The sequence below is a fragment of the Mastomys coucha genome, unplaced genomic scaffold (assembly GCF_008632895.1).
Source record: "Mastomys coucha isolate ucsf_1 unplaced genomic scaffold, UCSF_Mcou_1 pScaffold7, whole genome shotgun sequence".
In the NCBI taxonomy this organism is placed as follows: domain Eukaryota; kingdom Metazoa; phylum Chordata; class Mammalia; order Rodentia; family Muridae; genus Mastomys; species Mastomys coucha.
Window position 1 is genome coordinate 79,214,501 of NW_022196913.1, and position 19,073 is coordinate 79,233,573.

Here is a 19,073-nt window from a genome sequence, read left to right on the forward strand (position 1 = left end):
TTTTTGCTTCTAGGCTGTTAATGACAAATGAAGGCAAGTGGAAACTTTTGTTTAAAAGTTGTACATTCCCATGTTAATATCTCCTTTCTCAGAAAAGCAACATTTCATAGATTAAAAAGCAGCTTTGTTTTTTATCAAAAGTTCCTTGTTCATTCTCCTTGATTGCTAAGCTATGTAAGTTAACCAGGAGATAACCAAGCATTAACCTATGTCGCCTCTTATCCCAAGACTTTAGCCAAGTGCATTAAGTGGAGTGTAAGTCTTTAAATTGTTTCTACTAGGCCACATATTTGGAATATCTCTCCAAAACTATTTGATCAATTATAAAATATTAGCTTCTGCACTGTGACAAGTGTTTTACCAAATGAACAACTTTTATGTGAACAATGAGACTCTTTTCTGGGAAGCACAGATAGCTTATGGTACACAAGTCTTTGAATACTTGGTTCTTATGCCATCTGTTTACTGACATGTATTACCATTATGTTTCTGTTATAGACACTGTCTTGTCAGGATGAAGTTTGATTATCTTTTAATTTATGGAACTTTGGCAAACTTTGTTTCTCCTTTAAAATGTGCCATTTCTTCATTTAGCAGTAGTAATACTGTGTTAGGTTAGATCTCTATTTTTGTATATCAAATCCAATCACATCTCAGGGTTATTCATGAGATTGCTTATCTTCCCATTTCTTCTACTCCAGAAAGCTGTATTACTGAGGACAGAGGTTTGACTTTATTTAGGACATAGGAAGTGATGGAGCACATAACATTCACACACACACATACACACACACACACACACAAACTTATGCATATAATATCTATCTATCTATCTATCTATCTATCTATCTATCTATCTATCTATCTATCCATCCATCCATCTATCATCTATCTATATCATCTATCTGTCTATCTATCTGAGCTCCTTAAATAAACACTCCTATTGACATAGTTCAATATGAACAACTCCAGCGATCAGGTCAATATTGGGAGCATCAATTTAATCCATTTTAGAAATTTGTCATTTAAATGTTTCTCTATGTTATACAGCAACTCTAAAAGGCTTAACAACTCACTTTATGCTCTGCGTTCATAGCTAATTTTCTAAACAAGTGAGTTTTATTCATATGAAGATATCCTTGAAAAGAAAAACATTACCAGTGAAAATGTTCTTTGCTTTTTTTGAGAAAAAAGTCAGGGCTTTTGTTAGATTGTGCTATGTAAATGACTCATGCAACTATTAAAGTCAAAATCCTTCAATAGGCCTGAGAAATTCTTTTATAATGTTGTTATATTTAAATTTATTTCAAGAAAGCCACTTTAAAAGAAACACAAAGTCAACAAATTCCACAGCTGGAGTACCAGACTTTGGTGCTTTGTTAATTCTTTCCTCTCACGTAGAAGACAGAGAGGCCCCCAAAACCACACATTTCAAGAGGTTTGCTGCATGCATCCTTCTTGAGAAAGTGTCTTTCATCAGTCTGGTTCATAGTCTGACTGCTTGGAAATCCAAGAACTTCAATCATACCTATTGAACTTAAGCTGTGAAAGAGAAAAAAAAAATTAAGGAGTTGAAATGTCAGTGAATGACAGCCATCAACATAGCAGAAAGCGTCTGGAGGAAGTTTAGAATAATTTGATGAATAATCCCTAAGCACTTACTGGATAATCACTAATATAGGTGGCTGGAATGTTTGGAATCTGAAGTGTTATATGTCCCATGATTCTAGTTGTCAAACATTTGTTTCCTAGCTGGTGGCACTGTATTGGAAAGTCTGTGAAAACTTTAGTATATGGGTCCCTAGGGCTGAGCCTCTGAGGATACTTGTCCACCTCTGTTCGTTTCTGACCTGCTTTTTTGCTTTAAGAGTGGCAGTAGGCAGTGAGTTGTCTATGTGTCAACTGTTTTACCTGCAAGCCACTCCTCTCGCCATACCTTGGGGAACAGGGTGGACTCTCCTCTCTAAACTTTGAATGCAAATAAATCTCTATTCCCTTAAATTGCTTTGGTTGGATTTTTGGTCACGGTGAAGAGGAACACTTGGTAATAGAAAACATCAACAATGAATGCTGAAAATGTCTCATTTTTCAGAAACACAATTTATATAGTATAAAAAATTTTATTTAATAACATTACTAGTAAGGCTTTACAAGTCATGAATGGAAATGTTTGACAATTAGTAAACTATTCAAACTATTAATAAACATCTTTTTCCAATTTTGTGAATGTATTTAAATCTTGTGAATAAAAGATTTTGAGGAATTTTAGTCAAATATTGTCTTAGCACACCTATCTAGCTGAAAGTTCTCTAAAACATCCTTGATTTTGTGTAGGGGTTGGGGTGTCCAGGCTTTTTTAGCTGTCCTTTGAGAACAGGCAAGTATCCACCATCCCGTGACAGACCTGATTCTTTGAGGCAATAAGCCAGTTAATTTATTGTCTCTGATTCTCACATCTCTCTCTGTTACAGCCCTTGGATTGGGCTACTTAATCCTGTCTGAGTGGCTTTCCAGGAAAGAGAAAACAATTTCATTCTTCCAAGAGCCCTGAAAAGACAATGTCTCCTTGTTGATGGAAGAAAGGGCTAAAACTTCTCCAAGTGTGAGATGTCCTTTGGAGACCTATAAGAAAATCTGTCCTGGATGGAGAACATTTTCTTTCCAGTTAAGATGCAATTTCAAGAAGTTAGTTTGAAAGTGAGCAAGAGGGATCCTTACTATGTCTCTCCAGATATTTTGGAAGTACTTTCTGGGCAAGCAGGTGAGGCTAAAGATGGGCAATGCTTCCTAGGGGAAATTAGCATGGACTGCAAATGTTCATGATAGTAAAGTACATGAGGACGCACTATTATGACCTGGGAGGGATTTCCTTATCCAGCTAAATCACTGCAGCTCTAGAGTGCTTGCAGTTTTTTCATTCCTCTAATTACTTTGGGGCAGAATTTTGGTTTTCTAATAGTCTTGTGCAGCTGGAAATTCCAATTTAGATTGGCATTAAATAAATACTGGTCATATCAGGGTCCTAATATCTAGAATATGGATGGGTTCATTGTATAAATTTATTAAGTGAGATAGTAAATGCTAGGTTAAAAATGTGTGTTTGAGGTAATTCTAGCTTTAAGAGCAGTACAATTTAAGAAGAAAAAATGATCACATCCATGTGATAACTATGGCAGTATAATTATTTAAAGCAGTACTGGGGATGATGCTTGCCGTACAGTGTGCAGTAACTATGTGCTCATGGAGCATTAATGAGGATATTCTTTCTCCCCCATTTCTCTGATCATGATTTTCACTTTATTCTTCTTTCAGACACAGGTCTATTATTAGTCCCAAGAGGCAGCTATTAGAATTTGAAACTTGAAAGAGGACCAATTGTTGTTAGTCCTCAGTTCAAAAATGCGATTGCAAATTGTAAGTGTTAATTTATCTGGGCTGTAGTGCATGGCAATTTGGTTGAATATTCTGGATCTGTTAAGTTTTTGTTATAATGAGATTTTCTCTCCACTGGTAGAACTGAGTGAAGTGAGTTGTAACCTGTAATGGGGATGGACTGAATGATTGAGACCTTCATGGAGAAAAGACTGGCTTTCCTGGGGCAGGAAGAAATTCTACTAGCAACCTGCCTTTAGATTTCTAAAAACATCAGCTTCATTTGCAACAGGCTTCCTCCAGATTCAATAACCAATGTTTCATTCAGTACTCTTTTTCATCATAAGACTTTGTACTTATCAGAAACTCATAACTGTTAGCACCAGGTCCTTTAAATGTCTTGATTTCCCCAGGTCCATGTCTCTGGGGAAATCAAGAAAGTATACAAAGCAATAGATTTAGATTCAAGAGTAGGACCAAGAATCTTAGAAAGCATCATAGTTTAATCAAATACATTGTCTATCCTCTTCCTCCTGGAACATCAGATCTTTAGACCTAGAGTTTAGGAAGAGTGGAAAAGGAAAAGAAAGTCTGAATGCAAAAAGAATTAATGGAATGCTGTATTTTACCCTTTGCCCCTGATGAATATTCTTCCCTTTGTGACAGGTAGAAATCATAACAGACACTCCCACTCTGGATAGGGATTTGATAGGACAAAAAAAAAATCTGTGATTTACGTGCCTTATGACTTCAAAAGAGAGCTGTACAGGAGGACTGGTAGAGTTATGCACCTGGGAAGAAGACAGGAAATATATGAAGCCTCTCCCAAATCATTCCAAATGGCTAGGACATTTTGATCAGTGTCTTTGAAATGGGTGGAAGAGAAAGTACTGGTAAAGAGTTCCAATACACTTTTATTTCGACAGAAATGTGAAAATAGACTGCAGGTTGGGGCCTTAGGCATGGAGGCAAGCAACTGGGAGCTTAAGTCTTCGTGGATATCTTTTAAGGGAACAATTCATCAACAAGACAAATAGATGTCTTTGATGGGTGTCTTTCTTCTCACAGCAGAGTATTGAAGCCAGCATACCTTCAGTATCCTGCCTGCATCCTTTGTTGCCATTCGGGATGCATCATGCTTGGCCCCAGGACTAGGTTCACTTCACAGTATGATCCACTCTGAGAAGATAGTGCTTGGATCAGGTTGGAGAGAGATATCTCTATGTATCAGGGCAAATCAGGGAGTCGGGGGTAGTTCATTCAGAAAAAAAAAAGTACCAGAATTAACTCAGTGCTATAAGAAGTAATTATCTAAAATTATAATCTCATGATTAAAATATATAACTTCATAGCCTGGTTTAGGTAAAGTAGCTGTCTACTTTCTCTTTTTCTTCCTCTTCTTCCTCCTCTTCCTCTTCTTCCTTCTCTTCCCCTTTCTTCTCCTCCTCTTTCTTCTTCACTTAGATATTGCCTCATATTACATAATTTGATTTCTAATTTTCACTGAAAACTTATAAGGAGCTGAGAGTTCTACATCTTGTTCCAAAGGCTACCAGGAGAAGACTGGTTTCCAGGAAGCTAGGAGGAGGGTCTCAAAGCCCACCCCACAGTGACACACTTCTTCTAACATAGCCACATCTATTCCAACAAAGCCACACTATCTTATAGAGCCATTTCCTGGACCAAGCATAATCACACTATGGGTTCCTCATACTTCTTACAGACATCTTTCATCTTCTGTTGTTTTATGTTTTTAGTGGATTTGAAAGTTGCAAGCTATTTCCTGAATTTTGATTCAAATTTGCTGTAGTTTTGAAAGAAGATATGAGTACAAAGTACAGAACATGATATTCAAATGCTTTTCACTATGATTAACATTTATGGAAATATGGGTCTACTCCTAAGACATTTGAAAAGTCGTATATTTAAAAAGACTAGAGTGCTACAAATGTGGAACTGAACTTGCAGAGATGTATTTATTTATCAATAAATAAATGAAGTGGTGACATATGGCTTGAAGTTAACAGAGCTTCCTTTCCTAGCTGCCTCCTTATGGGCTCTCTATAAATGGCGGTCATAGGGATACTTTGAGGCCAATCAGCTGTTTTATTCAGAGCACTGGAGTTCCAAACTTGTATGGCAGAGTTTTCATTGTTATAAAACTAAACTAAACAAACAAACAACAAACAAACCAAAAAAACCCCACCACTTACCTGCCAGTACCTAAAATGTACAGAAATGGAGGTAAGAAACACACAGCCTCTTACCTCAGAATCTTCTCCTCTTGCCAACAGTTCTTGAATTATCCCCTAGTACACAGCTATTGCTGTTCTAGGGACAGACTGGCTTCTGTTGTGATTCAGTCGAGACCATGTGGGGAGAAACCAGCTTTGCCTAGAGGCAAGCTCCTGAGTTGCATAACTAGGACCCAAGTATAGTAACCCAGGTTTCCAGGAAACAAACCTCAACTAGAGGAAAGAATGGGCGATGGTTTTCTTTGAAAGCAGCTTGCAACTTCCTTGACTTAAAAGATTTCTTCAAAGCATCACAAACTACTGAGTACTTTCAGAGTAGAAGGGAAGCAGAATTTTGACTTAACTTTGGATGTGTTTTCCAGAAATCAAGTGTGCATGGTACATTGTGGCCCTTAGGTTTTCCCTGTACATCAAAGTTCTCTATAGAGAATCAGTATGATATTTGCTTGAATCAGACTGGTGCCTTTTCAGTGTTTACATTTGTATTGTTTAACCATACTGGAAAATTCCATCATCTACTTAATGTGCATTTCTTTAAGTACTGCTGCAGCATGATTGCAGTCCAATTGGTTTACAATCAGTAACACACCATTTGGGAGTCAGTAACCCACTGTTAATAAACTGTGTACAGCCACCCTGCTCTAGAGATGCAGTAACCCTTTGGAGTTAATGTATACCATGCTTGTTCTTGTTTTAAGTAAGCGGTACATTAAGAAGATAGGCTAAGTTTGTACTGAGTGATGAATAATGTGTTTTGATTAGTAATCTGAAATATGTGGGAGTTTCCATTTTTTTTTTCATGAAATCTGTGGCTAAAACATATCTTATAGATATAGGTCATTAGACTTGAAAGACAAGCAGAAACTAATCACCTTCTTAGGAAAGATTGTGTATAAGCAGCAAATATAGTGCCTGGCTGCTTAGTAAACATATGATTGGCTATTTGATTGTTACTAATTTATAGAGTGATGTCGAAAAGCTGACATGTGGGATGGAGTATATATGTTGGTGATAATACTATACAAGTGCTGTTCAGTTATGCTTTGCCGACCTGCAGGCACGGCCAATGTTATTAAGACAATGATCTCCATAAACATCTTAAGGAACTTGACTCAGTGAGCTCGTGGATCCTCCATAAGCCAAGCATCGAACTAAATTATGAAAATAGTTTACAGCCATGGTTGTCCCCTCACTAAATGTAGACAGCCACGCATAGAGTCTAGCCTTCTTTTCACTAATGGAATAAGCGAGTTTGGTACTGATGTATTTTGATGGTGCTATCACACGTACTAAGGAAAACCCTAAAACCCACTCACCCCAAAACAGGATGGTAAAAGGAAGGAAAAAAAAAGGTAAGGGAGAATGTTGGTGTCTGAGTGGTTATATCTCCAAGGTGCTGAGTTCGGCTATGAAGTGTGGACTTAAAATAGAGGGGGACCTAGAAAACAGAAAAGTGTTATCTGCTTTGTTACTGATGACAGAAACGTATCAGTCTAAAGATAAACCTATTTGTACATGTCATGCTAAACTAAGCATACACGTAGGCACACAGACACACACAGCACAAATATGTAAGTTGGGTTGAAAGGAAAAACAAATGAATGAGAAATCTCAGCCTTTGGTAGCTTCCAGAAAAAGAAGGCCTTGGACAAATCCACAGAGAGAAAGATCCTGGTAGGCTTGATGTTGTAATGGATGAACTGGCAGTATTTGGTAGCTTTCTTCAGAATGTTGCTTTGATTCTGTGTCCCCTACAACTGAGCGATTCATCATATTTATAGTGAAATACTTTCACGGTCTGGAGCCCACTGACTTGGGAATATGCTAGCACATAGTTTATTAGTCAGGCCAGGTTTAGGGGATGAAAGTCAGACTGGAACACTATTAACCTGGAGATTACAAAAATGGCAAAAGGCCAGAGTGCTAGAATTTCACCTTGATGGATGCAGAATAACATTACAGTACACAGGGTACACCATGACTTTATGTACCTGATCTTATGAGAACCTTTGCCTGGGTCTGATGTTGTCTGAGGATGCCTGATGAGAGCTATGGCTCTCCTAGGAGATAAAGGGAGAAACCGAGGCTAGGACTCAGCATTTCCAAGGGCAACAGTGTCTGCTTCTATGCATCTTTCAGATGCAGCTCATGGAGCAGAAGAATGTAGTTGAAGTTAACTAGTGGATGCTTTAAATCATAACCAAATAGTTTTTCACTAATTAGGACTTTTTTGGTTACCGTAGCAGAAGAAAACAAGAGCTTAGATATTATTATAGATATAGAAATGCTAAGGTCAAGAAATGAATATACAGGAATTGAATGAAGTGAAAATGGCAATTGGAATGTTAAGGCAGCTCACGATCTCCCTCCCCTCCGCTCCCTGCTCTCTTCTCCCTTCTCTTGCTCCCCCCCCCCCCCGTCTCCTCTCCTCTCTCTAATCAGTGGTATAAGACAGTGTTGTCCTACAACTGAGCATATGTTATGGTCTAAAATTCATCCTTAATTCTGCTTCTGAAGAAGTCAATGTGACCAGAAATTGGGAAAATAATGCTTTAACTCATAACAATAACAGTAAGGACCAAAAGAATAAGAGATCCAACCGGTAGAGATGACACTTTCAGGTTGGCATATGGTGAGTTATTGGTAGAAGTGGGAAACCTTGAAGAAAGGTCATGTTTGAAAGTGACATATTCAGTTTGAGGAATTTTTTTTCATTCATTCTTGGGTAAATCCAATCTCAAATTATAATGTAAATTTTATGAAAATTCAATTGAAGTCTGAATTTATAGACCTGTCACCAAATTCTTTCCTTCTTTGGCTCATGCTTGCCATAACAAATTTATTTCCTTTGTCAGTGCTGTTGAAAGCGAGCTTTAGGAAACCTTTTCTGAAAATATGCTTCCCACAAAAGAGCTCCAAAAAGGAAAAGTAGATCAGATAAAAGCTATTTTAGCATACTAGGGCCCGCCTGTAGAGAATGTGTCATTGGTGTCCCTGTAACCTTTCGTGAGTGGGATAACATGCACCTTGCTTATGTCCAAAAGTCAACTTCCTATATTTAGTTTTTTTCATAATTTTTTGTTGATTCTTTATGAATTTCCCATTGTGTACCCAATCCCACTCTTTTTTCAGCCCTTCTATATCTGCCCTTCCACCCTTGTAACCTACCCCCAAACAAAACAAACAAACAAACAAACAAATAAACAACTAAACAAATAAGCAAGCAAAAACACATCACCATGGAAGCTGTGGTGTGTCACAGTGTATCACACAGTACTCCTTTGTCAAAACAGCTTTACTTGCAAATGTTCATAGCAATGAGTCCTTGGTCTCAAGGACTAGTTCAAGGCCTCTGGCTTCTGCGATATCCTCAATATTGGACTCTTACAGGGATTCCGTCCAGATATCCTGCTGTTATCCTAATTCCTGGAGATCCTGTGGCTTTAGATCTGTAAGACCAGCCCTAGTCAGTCATCAATGGGAAGAGAGGCCCTTGGTCCTCTGAAGGCTCTATGCCACAGTGTAGGGGGGAATGCCAGGGCCAGGAAGTGAGAGATGTTGGGTTGGTGAGCAGGGGGAGGAGGAAGGGAATAGGGTTTTTTTTTTTCCTCTGGAGGGGAAACCAGGAAAAGGGACAACATTTGAAATGCAAATAAAGAAAATATCTTATAAAAAATGATGACAGTAAATGCCTGTATGATATCTTTATTTCACAAATAGAGTCATTGCCTTACATTGAGCCCAAATAAAAGAATGTGAACAACAACAACAACAACAACAACAGACCAGCCCTTTCACATACTCCAACAGCTCATAGACAGGGAGCATGTTAGGGTGGGCCTGCTCAAAGCGCTGGATCTGATGGGCCTGGGTGGAAGCTGAATTGGTCAGCCTACCCGCTTTCCTGTGTTCATGCGACTAGGGCCAGCTCTCTTGCACTGCCTAGGTGAGGTGCAGGGATAGCTCTGCACAACCCCGGGTTATAGCCTCAGGTCTCAGCCCAGACTGTCATGGTCCACATGACCTTTGGTGATAAAATGGCTCAGACACTGACACAGAGCCTGCTGCTGTAGGGCCATGGGCCAGACATGGCCAGCAGCAGCAGCAGCAACACAGACTCAGATATAACCATGGCCTCAGACCGCAGTGTAGACTTCTCACATCAGGCCGGTCCTCAGCACTGTTGTATATATAGCTCTATCTCCCCAGAGTGCACAAACTTACTCCTTTCATTGGCTCCCAACTGGGCTCACTACAAAGCAGCAGACAGGACTCTGATTTACCAGCTTTTATTATGTAGAAGCAGACATTCCTTTCTGTAAAACTTCTGAGCATAAGGTTTCTTTGTTTAAAAACAAACTGAAAACCACAAACAAACAAACAAAAAACCCCTTTCTCATCAAGACTGAGAAAGGTGCCCATTATCTTGAGTGCACCTGCTTAGGAGCTCTTTGTGATAAACTTTCTACACAGATGAAATGCCATGACCAAAAAGAAAGAGAGGAAAGAGTTTATTTGGTTTCCACTTCCATATCACAGTTCACCATTAAAAGGAAGTTGGGACAGGAGCTCAAACCAGGGTGGGAACCTGGAGGCTGGAGCTGATGCAGAGCCTATGAGGAGTGCTGACCTGAGAAAAATGTTTTCCCTTAAGATGGAAAATTTGTAATGTGTGTGTATTTATGTGTATCTGTGTGTATCTCTGTATGTAAATGTGAGTGGGAAAGTGTGTGTATCTGTTTGTATATACGTGTGTTTGTGTCTGAGTGTGTGTCTGGTGTATGTGAATATGGGTGTGTGAGTATGTATCTATGTGTCTGTGTGTGTCTGTATGTGTGAATGTGTGGTAGTGTGTGTCTGTGTATATAAGTATCTTTCTGTGTGTGTTTGTGTGTGTCTGTCTGTGTAAATGTGTGTGTATATGTGTACATATGTGTTTATATGTATGTGTGTGAGTGTCTGTGTATATGAATGTGGGTATGTGAGTATGTATATCTGTGTGTGTGCATGTGTGTATATATGTCTCTGTGTGTATGTGAATGCATGTATGTGTGAGTGTGTGACTGTCTCTGTATGCGTGTGTGTGAGTATGTTTCTGTGTGTGTCTGTACATGAGTGTGTGTTTGTCTGTGTATGTGTCTGTTTGTATGTCTGTTTCTTTGTGTAGGTATGTATGTTTTTGTGTGTATCTCTGTATGTGTGAGTATGTGTATGTCTCTGTGTGTTTGTGTGTGTGCGAGTATATGTACCTATCTGTGTGAGTATGTGTGTGAGTGTGGGTTTGTGTGTGAGTGTGTTTGTCTCTGTGTGCTTATCTCTGCGTGTGTTTGTGTGTGTATGTGTGTGAGTATGTGTGTTTGTGTGTGTTTGTCTGTGTGTGAGTGTGTGTGTTTGTGTGTGTATGTGAGCCTGTGTATCTGTCTCTCTCTATGTGTATGTATGGAGGTGTGTTTGTCTGTTTGTGTGTGAGTGTGTGTTTGTGTGTGAGTGTGTGTGTCTCTGTGTATTTCCATAAGCTGCTTTACACCTCTTTCTCTTCATTCTCACCTATGTCCTCATTACCAGAGCCTCATATTTAGGGACATTGAATTAAAAAAATCAAAGGGTATCTTCTTGAAACAAAGTGCCATTCCCATTTTGGTGGTATGTTTGCAGGTATTTACTGGGTATTGAGAAAATTAAGTAATAATCCTAAGTGTTTTACCTTGTCAGCATGTTTTGTTGATTGGAAGCAAGAGTCTGGTGTCAGGCCGACTTGTCTTAATGCCTTTCTCCATCACTTCCTTGGGGTATGGCCTGTGTTTCAACATTTATAACTTTCAACAGGCAGAAATGATTCTTTAAATATGCAAAGCATGTGAAAGAAGACAGTATGCGAGAAGCACCAGGTACATAGTAAATACTCCAATCATGTTAGCTATTGTTTGTGACGCTAATTTGTAAATATTTTAAATTTGCTTTAGTATTTGTCCTGTATTTGTGTAAATTTATTTTTAGATAATCGAAAATACTTTCTAGTTTCTCATTTCAAGTCTCCTTTGACCCATGGCTTACTTAAAAATCTGTTGTTTAATTTCCAAATATTAATGGATTGCCAAAGTTTTCTCTGTTGCTGATTGCTATTTATTCTACTCTGATCAGGAACATATTTGGTATGATTTCAATCCTTTTAAGTATATTAAGCCTTGTGACATACTTCATTATTTGTAAAATTACAATGAATGTGATACATGGAATAGAAATATTGACCTCATTCTCTATACCATTCATTTAGAGATAAGTTTGTAGTATTTCTAATATTATCGTACATCTTGTAAGATGTTTTTAACCTGCAGATATTAATTATAGGATACACCGAATGGACTTTTCTCCTCTGCTTTTGATCAGGGTCGTCTTGGTCAACTTGGCAGGACTGCCGCTGAGTTATCCTTCCCCTTCACCAGAGGCGATGAATCCAGTGCCAAGAACACATCCTTCTCAGGATGCAAGATGTGGGCTGAGAAGGAATTCCAAGTGCTAGTATCATCCACATGCCCAGCTGGTACACAACCCTATACAAGATGAAGCCAGCCTTATGTGATACCATGCTACTCAATTTTTATCTATATCTCTCTCCGTGTGTATGTGTGTGTGTATGTATGTTTGTGTGTGTGAGTGCATGTGTGTGTGTGATATATAGTGGATTATGTTGCTTCGTTTTCTAATGTCAAAACAGGTTTACACATTTTGACAAATCTGACTTACTTGTGGAGCCCAATTATTTTATATTCCATAGGCATGTCCATTTTAGGTTGAAAATATCTTTTATATATATAATGAAGTGAGGCTTGTTAATTTTTCAGGGATTTCTATGTCTATGCTAATGAAAGATAGTGACTTGTACTTATTTTTTCTGTACCTGATGTTTTCACAATGCAGGGCTGACCCCAGAATCAGTTTGGAAGATTTTTTGCTTTTATTTTTCTAGAAGAGAATATGAAAATTTTCTATACTCTCTTCCTTTAGAGGCTTGGTAGAATTCACTGATAAATTTTCTGGGTAGCTTCTTTTGAGAAGGCTATTACATATTGCATATAGAAATAATACATACGTACAAAATGTTGCAGACAAAGTTATTACATATTTAACTTCTTTAGTTTAGGTATATATTCATGATGTCTCTTTACCTGTGTACATTTATAGTTAATATAGCCTTCCAGTGACCCATGAACTCACAGGATGTGGCACATGCAGGGACAGTGAAGGTATTTCTGTTCTCATGTTAACTTTCATCACAAACAGGTACGATTTTTATAGTCATCAAAAGGTAATAGAAATGTGTCAATATTCCAAGTGAAATGAGTCTGGGGTGGACAAGACATTCTGTGGATACTCCTAGCCAAAAAGATGTAAAGTGCTCCTCTACATCAGCAGGCCCTCTAGCATCAGCAGGCCATGTGGTATCCCTCTGCATCAGTAGGTCATGTGGTCCCCCTGCATCAGTAGGTCATGTGGTCCCCCTGCATCAGCAGGCCCTGTGGCCCCCCTCTGCAGCAGCAGGCCATGTGGTCCCCTCTGCAGCAGCAGGCCATGTGGTCCCCCCTGCATCAGCAGGCCATGTGGTATCCCTCTGCATCAGTAGGTCATGTGGTCCCCCTGCATCAGCAGGCCCTGTGGTCCCCCTGCATCAGCAGGCCCTGTGGTCCCCCTCTGCAGCAGCAGGCCATGTGGTCCCCTCTGCAGCAGCAGGCCACAGGACCTGCTTCTTTTTGTTCTAATTAATATTCAGCCTCCTGCAGTTGATTAAAATGCCCATTTCAGTGTTTCTGCTAGTGCGAGGCTTAGACTGCTGCTTCAGGAAAACAGTTTTTGGCTGTCACTGTCTGAAAGCACCTGTCCTCGTGTCTGGAAGCAGAGAAGTTTGCCCCAAGACCTTAATTAGTAATGGTTCCAAGAAAAATCACTGATTTTCAGTTTACACAACTTTTTCTCAGAGCAAGAATGAGAGCGAAAGCTTCCACACGCTGGCGCGTGGGAACCAATATGAGCGGTATCGTCATCTTGATTTTCTGTTTTGGCTTCCCTCACCTGTCTCCACTTCTTTTTTCTTCCCAAACCCATTATTTTCACTTGAAAATAGCACAACTTGGAGACTTGAAGTAAGAAAACACATTGCACACTTGGCTGGCTCTCCTTTCCTGCCTCTGTTCCACTGACATTTTCTCTTGCATTGCCATGAGTTTCCTAAATTGTATCAACCTCTGCTTTTACTCCATGACCATGGTGTCCACAACAGTGTCCACAGCTGATGCCCAGGGCGGGAACAGCTGTGTCCCTCACCTGCTCAACACTACGCACTAAGTCGACCCTCAATACCTTTGAGAGCAGCAGAGGTAGGTGAGGTTCTTAAGTGTATTTATTGTATGCTATTGCCAATGCTTGGAATATACCCTCCCCCTACATACACACCAGAGGATTTTGTTATGCTGCAGCTATTCTTTATGTCTCAGGAGAAACTCCACATGACACTATGCAGGCTTTTCTTTTTTGAAACGTCTCTTTTCAATGTACCGGTAGGCTAGCCTCAAACCCATGACCCTCCAGCCTCCTGGATAACACTAAATTTGCTAAGCATATTTTTGTTGTTGTTGTTGCTGTTGTTGTTATTGTTATTGTTTTTAGTATCCACCTCTTCCTCCACAAGCCTTATCAGAATTTAAAATATACATTTTGTCACACAGCTCTTTCATTAAACTTTCAAAGCCTCAAGAACAAAATTACACTTTTTAAAAATTGTTTTGCAACTTATGGTTGGAACCCAGGGACTTGCTGATGCTAGGCGAGTAATCTGCCATTGAGCCTCAATCCCATTCTACAGCCATGATTTGTGATCCATTTCCAGATTGTCAGAGTGTCAAAACTATCTCAAACATGGAGTTCATGAGTTATTTTTTGTTGAACATTCAGACATACATACACATACATGAGCATGTATGCTCATGTATACACATGCAGAGATAAAATAGAAAAGAAATCTAAAAACTATAATAGGAAGTATCCTGACTTGTATATAACCATAACTCTAGAGAACGTGTTAAAAAAAATTGAGCAGATAACATTTCAACAACATGTTAAGAGGGGCAGAGAAATCTCTGTAGATGCACAATCCATTACCTGTGGTTTAGGGATTCTGATCTTACAGGTACAGAATGCCCCATGGCGGCTGAGTACCAGGGAGCAGAGTGTGAACTGATAGAGGATAAGCCTTAGGAAGATCTAGAATGAAAGTTTGCTAGGCTTTTAAGGCACTCCTACCTGTGTAGGACACTTTGAACTTGAGTTAATTAAAATTGTGATGATAAGTACTATTTAATTTAATTAAGTGGATATATATATACACACACATATATATGTACATGTACATATATATACATACACATATATATGTATGTATATATACATACATATATATGTATGTATATATACATATACATATACATATACATATACATATACATATACATATACATATACATATACATATACATATATATATATATATATATATATATATATATATATATATATATATATATATATATATATATATATATATATATATATATATATATATATATATATATATACATATGTATAGGCTGGAGGCTGCTGGAGCTGGGCCACTTTTCCTGGGAGGTTTTTTCTGCTAATCCAGATGCCTTGGTGGTCCAGGCCTTTGCCCTGGTGAGAAGCTGTGGAGCTTCTCATACTCATGAACATTTACTCTCAATAATAAGGGTACTCTCATGTTTGGCCCTGGCTTAGAAATATAAATATGCTTTCATTGACTTAAATGCTACTTCAGTTCTTTTCTTTGTTAATGTCAACAGGAGTGGCACGTCAGCATAGGCAACCTGGCCCTGTACGTCATTGAGTCTGAGATTTTCAGATTCAGAGTAGTGTTAAATAGCCTGTGATCTGAAGCAAGCAACGCTTTCATCATTTGAATTAGGAAAGTGTGCAATGGTTTAGTTTAAGTAGCCTTATAAAGCACGTATGATTCAAAACCTATTTTTATTCATCCATAAACTGCTGGCTTGTATCTTATTAGATGAATACATTTCCCTTGTTTCTACCCCAGTGACTATAAGGTAATAGAGCCTGAAATACGGCAAAAATTTTACTTGAGCAGGACAGTTCTTTTATAATTCATAACATTTGGCACATTAGCATGCTTGTTGCTTGTGTTAATTTCTTTTAGGTTTAAGAGAGGCTAAATTTTTGTTTGTTACATCTATTTTTTTTTCCTTTCCCTTTCTCCCTCAGCCTCCTGCATTTTTAAAATGTTGAAAGGTTCACACAATCACATTTTGCTTTTCTTTGCTTCCTGGTGTTTCTGAGAGTAACTCAAAGCCTACAGTGATGCTGAATAATCCATTTCAAATGTTCTTTGGAATTCTGGCTTGGACCAAGTCTGTCTGCAGAGCATCTTCCTCATCAGGTAAGGGATAGAATGCCGAGACCTTAATGTTACCATATTCGCATTTAAAAATTACAATTATATTTATACATTTATTTACCTCCCTTCTCTGCTTTGCTGTGAGAGTTTCCGAATTTGTATCCACTGTCAGCTTTTGCTCCCTTTATCAGTGTGTGTGTGTGTGTGTGTGTGTGTGTGTGTGTGAGTTGGGACAAGTTACTAGAGTCAGTTCTATCCTTCTATCATGTGTGTGTGTAGGAATGAACTTGGGCCTTCAGGCTAGTTGCAAGTGCCATTACTGGTTGAGCCATGTTGCTGGATCCTCATTTTGCGATCTGGAACATAAATTCAAGAGATATTGATGCATGTGAAGGTGTTTGTGTGTCCTCTCATTTTTTTTTTCACCTCACTTTGTATTACCGAAGTTTGATCTTTCTTGCATGCTTTGATATACCTCTACTTTCTCTGCTTCCGCAGAATTGGGTTAAACAAGTTAAATGAGCTAAGTTTAAATGAGTTTTTACATTATAGCTCAAAATAAATTGTCTTCCTAATGGTGAAACCCAAGGGAGAATTTCAAAAGTTCTGGGCTCCAGGGTGAGTGCTTCCAGGCATCCTGTAACCAAGCCTAATTCCAGATTGGCTAAGACTCTAGTTCATATTCAGCAAGACCAAATCTGTTGTGATGGAGTACTGACAGGAGAGCTTCCCTATGCACTGGGCAGACATTCTGAAGTCATGAACCATGCTCCCAGTGTGGGTACCATAAACTTAGTAATGAATAACACTCTTGAAAGTCTGGACAAGAGAGATGTCTCACTGCAGGAGGCTTGCTTTCCTGTCTGCAACCAAACTGTGCTTAGCTGATATTTGAAGCCTGACTTCACACTCTCCAGACATCGTCTTTGATCTCATACAGTTTAGTTAAATTGACTCTGATGTGTTTGCAGATTGGAGTGGGGGGAGGGGGTTATAGAAATGTAGGGGTGGGGGTGTGAACCCATGTGTTTCTCTTCACCGGGGAATTTGCCAGTATTTGTCCTCTAAGGAAATAAGATTTTCTTGCCTGTTTCGATTGATGCATACAGCTATTGCATTGAAATGCTTCCGAGCAGAGTCTTAAGGAAAAGCTACAAAGTTGGGTTCAATGTGACATGTGAGATGTAACAAGTGTAGTTCAGAATCAGGAAATAGAAGAGCAGTTGAGCCATGGCCTCCAAGCATGGCAAAAGTGTGTTTTTGCTTCTGCAGGCAGAACTAGGGAAAAAAAATTTTAGGCTATAGCTTCTTGTGTGACTATTTTGAACCTGCAAAGCACATTCTTATCACTTGAGTTTATTTCACTAAAGTCAATAGAAATTATGAAGTGTTTTCTGGAGTCTTGGTATTAAAGTAATTTTACACTTTTTTTGTTTGTTTGCTTTAAATTCAGTATTTTAGGTGCTGTTACATTAGAGAAATGATTCTTGGTTGTACGTCAGATACGTCATTTGTAAACATTTGCTGCTCATGGTAGATCACATTGTTGCTCAAAATCCTTTGCTTCTTTACCTATTCCTCATTGTTTTGATGCTGTGCTTAACTCTTGACTTGGTTCTCAACTTTCCTAATGCTACGACCCTTTAATAGAGTTCTTCATGTTGCGGTGAACCCCCAACTATAAAAATTATTTTGTTGTTACTTCACAATTTTGCAACTGTTATGAATCATAATATAAATACCTGTTTTTTCCGATAGTCTTAGGCAACCCTGTGAAAAGGTAATTTGACCCCTAAAGGGGCCACTACCGGCAGGTCAAGAACTTCTGCTTTAGACAATGAGCTATGGTCAAATGAAAGGATGTTAGACCTAAGCTTTGTTTTTAAAAGACATGACATGTCTCCACTTATCCCCTAAGCAGCTTCTAACCCTCATCATAAGATAAAACAAAACAAAACAAAAATATGGCCCAGATGGTTGTGCTTTCTGAGAGGAGACAAAAGCAGCAGCCCAGTAACTCAATAGTCTGATGTGGCCTGGCTGTCTTGTAGACATATGCATAATCTAATGCTTCTTTTTTGAGTCAGTAGAATTTTACAGTTGTTTGTTTGAATGAGTTCAATGTGACTCACTCAGAAAATTCTAGATGTCAACTATATAACAATATCTGTACTATATCTAGAAGATATAAAAACTCTTCTCTTATGAGTTCTTAGTTTGCTGGTGGGGTCAAGGCCGTATTTAGTGAGCCAGGTTTGCATAGGAATCATGAGTTTTGCATCAGTTGCTATAAGAAGTCAAAGTATAGTGTTACCTGGATAGAGAACCAGAGGAAATAAAGTTCAACTTGAAGGACTTAGTGTATGTCAGGGATGATGTCATAAACAGAATTTGAATGTGCACTTTGGAGATATTGTTTGTACAGTGTACATTGATTTGCATCTCTGTATGCACCCTTATACAGATTAGAACTTTCTTCCCATATTAGAGATATATAATTGGAGTTAAGCATACGTTCATTGTATAAAATGAGGTTTAAACTTAAGTATGTAATGCATAAGCTCATTTTCAAATGCTATATATGCATACTCAACAAATTTATATGTGGCATATACATACAAGAACACTTTGTACCAGATATGATTTATAGTTCTCAAGTGATTAAAAATTACATACTAAATTCATTGAGTCTTTTTGAGTAGAAATAATCAATTTCTTAAAGTGACTCTTTTTGTAAAAAGTCAAATTCCTCATTAAGTCTTGATATCATTGTAGCTATAATTAGGGAAATTATATTTACACCTGTAATTAGTAAATAGATTAAAATGTCAGGAGTACAAAAAGATAAAATTTTTATTTTTGACATTTTCATGATGATGTGACTTAGCTTTCAGTCCAGCTGTCAGTTAAAGGAAGGGATGCAAGGCTTTTGGACAGACTCCTTATTTAGATTAGAATAAGAAGTTGTATTCTCTTAAGATAAAAGCATAAATTGAGAATGTAGGATG